Source organism: Ochotona princeps, chromosome X (assembly GCF_030435755.1).
Source record: "Ochotona princeps isolate mOchPri1 chromosome X, mOchPri1.hap1, whole genome shotgun sequence".
NCBI lineage: Eukaryota > Metazoa > Chordata > Mammalia > Lagomorpha > Ochotonidae > Ochotona > Ochotona princeps.
The window spans coordinates 41,042,016-41,050,622 of record NC_080865.1 but is presented as its reverse complement, the minus strand read 5'-3'; the positions used below and the strand labels follow the sequence as shown (position 1 = coordinate 41,050,622).

Below are 8,607 nucleotides of genomic sequence, written 5' to 3'. Positions count from 1 at the left end.
CAGTTGGTATATTATCTAGCTTGGAAGGATGTAATGTTTCTGATAGTCAACACTTTGACATCCTTAGAAAGAAAGAGGGTACTGGAAAAGGCTCGTGAGGCTGGAAATAGTTATTATGCAGTTCAGGGGAAAAGCAACAGGGGAAAAGCAACATTGGAGCAGAGGCAATCCCCACAAAGAATCCCAGCTGGGACCCACAGTACGAAAGACATGAGTGAGAATGAAATCACTTCATTTATTGTATTTTTAGGGATTAAGAAGGGCAAAAGTTAAGTCTTTGAATTATACTCAGCTCACCACTGTTCATCAGGGGGAGAATGAGCCACCAATGACCTTTCTAGAACGCCTTGAAGGGGCAATTGTGAAGTTCACTAATTTAGACCCAGATACAGCGAAGGGTGGAGCAATCCTCAAGGACAAGGTCCGTTTTACAGTTGGCCCCAGATAATCAGGAGAAAGCTCCAAAAGATTATGGCAGATCCAGATAAGTCCTGCTTGGACCAGTTGATCCAGGCAGCCAATGCTATTTCTTTTTGTGTGTGTGTGTGTGAGGAGTAAGCCTTTATTTCTTCGTTTCATGGATAAAGCTGACTGAGCTGGTTGCTTTTCGGCTTAGTCAAAGAGACCAAAGCCCATATCCTCGTCCGACTCTTCCGACTCCTCCTTGGCCTCCACCTTGGCTGGGGCTGCGGTTGCAGCAGCAGGAGCAGCAGAGGTGGCGGCAGCTGCAGGGGCAGCAGCCACAAAGGCAGATGGATCAGCCAGGAAGGCCTTGACCTTTTCAGCAAGTGGGAAGGTGTAATCTGTCTCCACAGATAGAGCCAGTACTCGCTTGTACCCGTTGATGATGGAATGGGGCACAGAAGCAACAGTCAGGTAGCCAATCTGCAGAGACACACTAGCCACATTGCGTACACCCTCCAGGAAGTGGGAGTGCAGGGTCTCCTCGTTGATGTCCAGCACTTCGGGGTTGTAGATGCTGCCGTTGTCGAACACCTGCTGGATGATCAGCCCGAAGGAGAAGGGCGAGATGTTCAGCATGTTGAGCAGCGTGGCCTCGCTGGCTCCCACCTTGTCTCCAGTCTTTTTTTTTTTTTTTTTTTTTTTAATTTTATTTTAAATTCATTAATTACATTGTATAATGTGACACAGTTTCATAGGTACTGGGATTCTCCCCACCCCTCCCCAAACCCTCCCACCATGGTGGATTCCTCCACCTTGTTGCATAACCACAGTTCAAGTTCAGTTGAGGTTCCCCCATTGCAAGCATATACCAAACATAGAGTCCAGCATCTTATTGTCTAGTCAAGTTCAACGGCTTCTTAGGTATACCCTCTCTGGTCTGAAGACAGAGCCAGCAGAGTATCATCCCGATCAATTAAAAGCTCCAACATACCATCAGCAAAATTTACATCATATGGAATTAATTGACATAGTAATGAGTAACCAATATGGTAAAAGTAAATGCGATTTCTTATCCACCTTCTGTGACCACCTCATTGACATTTCAATTTTGGTTTATACACAACATATAACATTCATATCATAACTTGTTATACATAACATCATATCATCTTAAATTAAGGCAAACATGTGGTATTTAACCTTTTGGGATTGGCTCATTTCCCTTAGCATTATGGTTTCCAGTTTGGCCCATTTGGCCACAAAGAACTGCATTTTGTGTTTTTTAATAGCTGAGTAGTATTCCATGGAGTAGATGAACCATAGCTTTCTTATCCAATCCTCTGTTGATGGGCATTTTGGCTGCTTCCAGGTTTTTGCAATTACTGATTGTGCTGCTATGAACATAGGAGTGCATGTTGGTTTCTCATAAAACAAGTGTTCTGGATATATTCCTAGGAGTGCTATTGCCGGGTCATACGGTATGTTGATTTTGAGTTGTTTGAATGTTCTCCATTCTGATTTCCATAGAGGCTGTACCAGCCTGCAGCCCCACCAGCAGTGGAGTAGGGTTCCCTTTTCCCCGCAACCTCGCCAACAGGTGTTGTTGGTGCTTTTATTCATGTGGGCCAGTCTTACTGGCGTTAGGTGGTACCTCATTGATGTTTTAATTTGGATTTCCCTTATTGCCAGGGAACTTGAGCATTTTTTCATATGTTTATTTGCCATTTGGGTTTGTTCCTTTGTGAAGTGTTTGCCCATTTCCCGTGCCCATTTCTTGAGTGGCTTGTTTGTTTTGACATTTTGGTTGTTTTGTAGCTCTTTGTATATTCTGGAGATCAGCCCTCTATCACCTATGTCGTGTGCGAAGATCTTCTCCCATTCTGTGGGTTGCCTTTTTACTTTGTTGATTGTTTCTCTAGCTGTACAGAAGCTTCTTAGTTTGATGAGGTCCCAATAGTTTATTTTGGTCTTGATTTCTACTGCATTTGGAGACTTTTTAGGAAGTGAGGGCCTACCCCTAAGTGTTCCAGTGTGTTTCCAACATTTTCCTCCAAAAGTTTGAAGGTTTCTGGATGTAGGTTTAAATCTTTTATCCATCTGGATTTGATCTTAGTATATGGTGAGAGATGTGGGTCTATCTTTTTGTTTCTGCAGGCTATCAACCAGTTGTCCCAACAGCATTTATTGAACAGACCTTCCCATTTGCCTGGATTGTCGTTTGTCTTTATGTCAAAGATTATTTGGCTGTATTTGTGTGGGTTCCCATCTGGTGTTTCTATTCAGCTCCACTGATCTTCTTCTCTATTTTTTTGCCAGTACCAGCCTGTTTTGATAACCACTGCCCTATAGTATGTCCAGAGGTCTGGGACTGTGATTCCCCTTGCTAACTTCCTGTTCTTGAGAATGGTTCTAGCTATTCGTGGTTTTTTGTGTTTCCAGATGAACCTTTGAATCATTGTTTCCAGATCTGTGAAGAATGTTTTGGGCAATTTGATTGGGATTGCGTTGAATGTATATATTGCCTTTGGCAGTATAGACATTTTAATGATATTGATTTTACCTATCCAGGAGCATGGGATGTTACTCCATCTTTCTAGATCTTGTTCAATTTCTTTTTTAAGTAGTTTGTACTTTTCCTCAAATAGGTCTCCAACATTTTTGGTTAGGTTAATTCCCAGATACTTCATGCTTTCCTTTGTTACTTTGAATGGTATCTTGCTGGTTAGATCTTTTTCCAACTTGGGGCTGTTAGCATACACTATGGCTGTTGATTTTTGTTCATTAATTTTGTACCCTGCCACTCTACCGAACTCTCGTATAAGTTCTAGTAGTCTCTGTGTTGAGCCTTTTGGCTCTTCCATATAAAGAATCATGTCATCTGCATATAGTGAAAGCTTGACTTCTTCATTTCCCATTTGGATTCCTTTGATTTCTTTTTCTTGTCTTATGGCCTCAGCGAGTACCTCTAGAACTATGTTGAATAGCAGCGGAGAAAGCGGACATCCCTGTCTTGTTCCAGATCTCAGTGGGAAGGGTTCCAGTTTTTCTCCATTCAGTATGATGCTGGCATTGGGTTTTGCATATATTGCTTTGATTATGTTGTTGATTTTTCCATCTATGCCTACCTTGGTTAGGGTCTTTAGCAGGAAGTTGTGCTGGATTTTGTCGAAAGCTTTTTCTGCATCTATTGATACTATCATGTGATTCTTGTTTTTCAGTTTTTGGATGTGGTGTATCACATTTATGGATTGCCGAATGTTGAACCATCCCTGCATTCCAGGGATGAATCCTACTTGATCTGGATGAATGATCTGTCTGATGTGTTTTTGAATTCTGTTGGCTAGGATTTTGTTGAGAATCTTAGCATCAATGTTCATCAAAGAGATAGGTCTGTAGTTTTCTTTCTCTGTAGGATCTCTGCCCGGTTTTGGGATTAAGGTAATGTTGGCTTCATAGAATGAGTTTGGAAGGGTTGCTTCCTTTTCTATTGTTTTGAAGAGTTTGTAGAGGATTGGGGTTAGTTCTGTTCGGAATGTTTTGTAGAATTCTGTAGTGAAGCCGTCTGGGCCTGGGCTTTTCTTTGTTGGGAGGTCTTTAATCACTGATTCAATCTCTGCTTCAGTTATGGGTTTGTTCAGGTTGATTGCTGCCTCTGGGCTAAGTTTTGGCAGGTTGTGTGAGTCTAAGAACTTTTCCATTTCTTGGTGGTCTTCTGATTTGTTGGAGTACAGTGCTTTGTAGTAATTTCTGATTATGTTCTTAATGGTTGTAATGTCTGTTGTTATGTTGCCTTTTTCATCTTTGATGCTGTTAATTCTTGCTTTCTCTTGTTTTTTCTTTGTCAGACGGGCCAGCGGGGTGTCTATTTTGTTTATCTTTTCAAAAAACCAGCTTTTTGATTCGTTGATTTTATGTATGGTTTTTTTTATTTCTATCTGGCTGATTTCCTCCCTTGTTTTGATGATTTCTTGTTTCCTGTTGTGTGTGGGGCTCATCTGCTGCTGCTTTTCCAACTCCTGGAGGTGTGTGGTTAGTTCCTGTATTTGGTGACTCTCTTGGGCCTTGACATGAGCTCCAATTGCGATGAGTTTACCCCGTAGCACTGCTTTGGCAGTGTCCCACAAGTTTTGGAATGTTGTATCAGAGTTTTCATTGGTTTCCATAAATTTTTTGATCTCATCTTTAATTTCTTCCCTGACCCATTGTTCGTTTAATAGCATATTGTTCAACCTCCAAAAGTTTCTGTATTTCCTGGGGCATTTTGAATTGCTGATTTCCAGTTTCATTCCGTGGTGGTCTGAGAGGGTACATGGTATGATTCCTATCTTTTTGAAGTTATTTAGATTTGCTTTGTGTCCTATCATGTGGTCGATCCTGGAGAAGGTGCCATGCACTGCTGAAAAAAATGTATAATCTGTGGTCTTAGGATAAAAAATTCTATAAATGTCTACCAAGTCCAGTTGTTCTAATGTTTGTACGAGCTCTGTTGTTTCTTTGTTGAGTTTTTGTTTTGTTGATCTGTCTATAGTTGTTAGCGTGGTGTTAAGATCGCCCACTATTATTGTGTGTGTATCTATGTCTCCCCTTATGTCTGTAAGCAGTTGCTTCACGAAGCTAGGCGCATTGGAATTAGGTGCATATATGTTCACGATTGTAATTACTTCTTGATGGATCAGTCCCTTCACCAATATATAATGCCCTTCTCTGTCCTTTTTGATGTGTGTCAGCTTGAAGTCTAGGTCATCTGAGATTAGAACAGCTACGCCAGCCTTTTTTTCTCGTCCATTGGCATGAAATGTCTTTTTCCATCCTTTCACTTTAAATTTCTTACAGGATTTTCTGGTTAGATGTGTCTCTTGTAGGCAACATATAGTTGGGTGCTGTTTGATGATCCATTCCGCTAATCTATGCCTTTTATTGGTGAGTTTAAGCCATTTGTGTTTAGAGATAATATTGAGAGGAATTGGTTTTGGGCTGCCATGAGTGTAAGTGTGCAAGTGTGTATTTGCGACTATTAGAGGTTTTGATTGGTTGACTTTTCTTGTATGGGTTTTAGTGGGGAGGTCTTCCCATTTGCCATCTTTGATTTTGGTTTGTATTTTTTCTTTCTGGGTTTAGCACCTTCCTGAGGAGATTTTCCAGAGCTGGTTTCGTGTTGATGTATTCGAGTTTCTCTTTACTGTTGAAGTATTTGATTTCATTCTCAAATATAAATGAGAGCTTTGCTGGGTACATTATTCTTGGTTGGCAGTTGTTTTGTTTCAGGATTTGATAGGTTTTACCCCATTCTCTCCTTGCTTGGAGCGTTTCTTCTGATAGGTCGGCTGTGATCCTGATTTCCCTTCCCCTGAAAGTAATCTTATCCTTTTTTCTTATTTGTCTTAGAATGGTTTCCTTGTATTCACTTGAAGGTAGCTTGAGGACCACATGTCTGGGAGACGATTTGTTTGGGTCGTATCTACTGGGGGTTCTTTGTCCTTCCTGGATTTGTGCTGGATTTATATTTCCAGTATTCTGGAAGTTCTCCTGTATTATCTCATTGAGCACTCGTTGCAAGCCTGTCTCCTTTTCCACTCCTTCGGGAAGGCCTATTATTCTAATATTTGATTTTTTGAGGTTGTCTTTCATTTCCTGTATGGACCTATTGGCTTTCTCTAGATTTGTCTCCAACTGTTTGATGAGCTGCTGCCTTTCATTCTGATTGTCTTCCAATTCTGATATTCTGTCTTCTGCTGTGTTCATTCTGTTGGTTAGGCTTTCAATTTTGTTCTCTATATCGAGGATTCCCTTTTTGACTTGATTTATTTCTGCAGTGATATGGTTTTCGAATGCCTTAGACTCTTCCCAGCGCTTTTCACTCTCTCTGACGAATTTCATCATTAGCTTCTTAAAGTCCTTATCTGATAGTTCCTCTATGTCTTCATCTTGCATCTCAGATATTGGGATTAGTTTTTGGTTGTATTGGGAGGGAGTGCTTGATCTTTCCTCTGGGTCATTGCTTTTTCTGATACTTCTCCTCATTGTGTTTTTGCTTCTTGTTGTTTTGAGATTTTAGCGGTGATTCAGCTGAGCCGGCTCTGGTTTGGGGTCTCCGACTGAGCCCAGCAGGGCTTACTGCCTGAGTCACCAGCTGCTTTCAGGGTCTGTAGATCACAGCCCCGAGTTGGGTCAGTAGGCTTTGTGGGCCAGCCCTAGTGCCAGGCCCCTTCCCCTGTGGCTCCCTCTCAAAGGCAGTGCCCCACAGATTCACTCTGCCGAGCCGCGCCTGGGCTTTGGGTCACAAGGCTAATACAGCGGGGGTCTCTGCCTCAGTGCTGAGCCGAGACTCTCCTTCAGGGCTTGAGGTCAGCACAGCAAGGGCTCCTGCTGCTTGGAGCCTAAAATCCCCAACCCCGTCCTGTGCTGGGCTGGAAATCTCTGCGGCCTCAGTGCCAAACTCGGGAGCGCTGCTCCACTGAGGGCTGTAACACCGCAGGCAGGTCTTTCTGAGCGGGCTCCTGCTGGGAAAACCTGTCCGGCCAGTTTAGCTGAGTCCGCTCTGGTCTGGCCTCTCTAGCTGAGCCCAGCTGGAGACTCCGCCCTGAAGAAGCCACTTCCTTAGCTGCACTCTCTCAAGGATGGAAGCGGATCTCTGAGAGGCACAGAGCCCTTGAGGTGCCCCCACTAGTCTGCTCCTCTGCCCAGGACGTGAGGCCCTGTCGAGCATTGCCCAGCCTCTGGGGCTCCGGGCGAGTCCAGCAAACAGGTCCCCGGACTCTTCCCGCAGCCAGTCCACAGCTTGGAGCCGATATGGGTATCTCTGAGCCCCAGTCCCACAGCGCCGCTCCTGTTCCCTCTGCACTCTCCCAGAGCCGCTGAGCAGCGGGTAGGCAAGCCTCTGGGAAATCTCCCCTGCTTTTCCTCCACTTCTGCAGGGATAATGCACCCAATGATCAGTCCAGTAGCCTCCTCTGGGGGCTCCTGCCTTCCAGGGGACTGGTGCCCCTGTCGGTGTGGGCGCCTATCCTTCCAGCCGCCTCTGTTTTCCCTGGGGCGGTTGAGCCTCTGCTGCCTTCCCCCTGCCTGGGATCGTGACTCACCAGGTTTCTCGCGGCGTGCTGTATTTTCTTTCCTACTTTTTGCGGCTGTTCCTTCACGCTGTGTAGATCTTCTTGCTTTAGTGAACTCCAGTGACCTTCTCGCTCTTCTCCCTACAGTTTCGGGCCTCCTGGCCTGTTTCTCTGCTGGATCGGCTCCCCTCCTTCCCTACTCCACCCTACACCAGCTCTCTGCAGTCGGCCATCTTTTTCCCTCCCTGTCTCCAGTCTTTATCAGCTGCATGTCACTCAGGATTTCGATGGTACCCCTGGTGATCTTGGTGGTGATACCCAAAGCCTGGAAGAAGGAGGTCTTCTCGGGGCCCAGGCCGGTGTTCTGAGCTGGCACAGCGACCTCACAGGGAGCAATGGCCCCAGCACGGGCAGCAGAGGGCACCTTGTTGGCCAGAAGCATGTCCCTGATCTCAGTGAGGTCCTCCTTGGTGAACACAAAGCCCACGTTGCCTCGGATATGTGGCAGGAGTTTCTCGAGGGCCAGGTTGTTCTCCAGGTGGCCCCGGATGGCTTGCGCATCATGGTGTTCTTTCCCATCAACACCACGGCCTTGCCCCGCAGGGACATGCGGATCTGCTGCATCTGCTTGGAGCCCACATTGTCTGCTCCCACGATGAAGCATGTTGGGTAATCATCCAGGAGTTGGATGATCTTAAGGAAGTAGTTGGACTTCCAGGTCACCCTGTCTTCCCTGGGCATCACGACGGTGTGTCAGGGATTGCCACGTGGGGTTTAAAGACGATGTTCCTCACACGAGGATGCCTGGCAAGAGAAGAGCCAATGCTATTTCTATATGAGACATCTCTGGCCATGGGCTTGTACTTGGGGATACCTCCACTTCCACCACTCTTCACTTGTTATTCCTCAGACACTGACCCCTTTATTGGGGATGAGATATATTGATGAAGGTCCTTGTAGGCTTAGTCTTGGCCCCTGATGTGCAAGGTTATTTTCCCTCCTGGGGTCAATATTGACTCTATGGTACAAGGTCAACACTCCTTGTCAACCAGATTCTGCAGAACCAACCTGGGAAGCACTGGAGGATTTAAAGCTGCTTTTCAAAACAGATAAGTGTTTTCTATGTGCTCCCCCACATCTTGTCACCTGATAC

General features: G+C 45.0%; 1 pseudogene across 1 annotated transcript; it reads right to left on the bottom strand.

Moving 5' to 3' along the window:
• Positions 1-611: 611 nt before the first annotated feature.
• Positions 612-8,269, bottom strand: LOC131478495 (large ribosomal subunit protein uL10-like; annotated as a pseudogene). The gene is made up of 2 exons (XR_009244499.1): positions 7,715-8,269; positions 612-1,087 (listed from the first exon to the last, which is right to left on the bottom strand). The product of XR_009244499.1 is annotated as a large ribosomal subunit protein uL10-like (transcript).
• Positions 8,270-8,607: the final 338 nt, after the last annotated feature.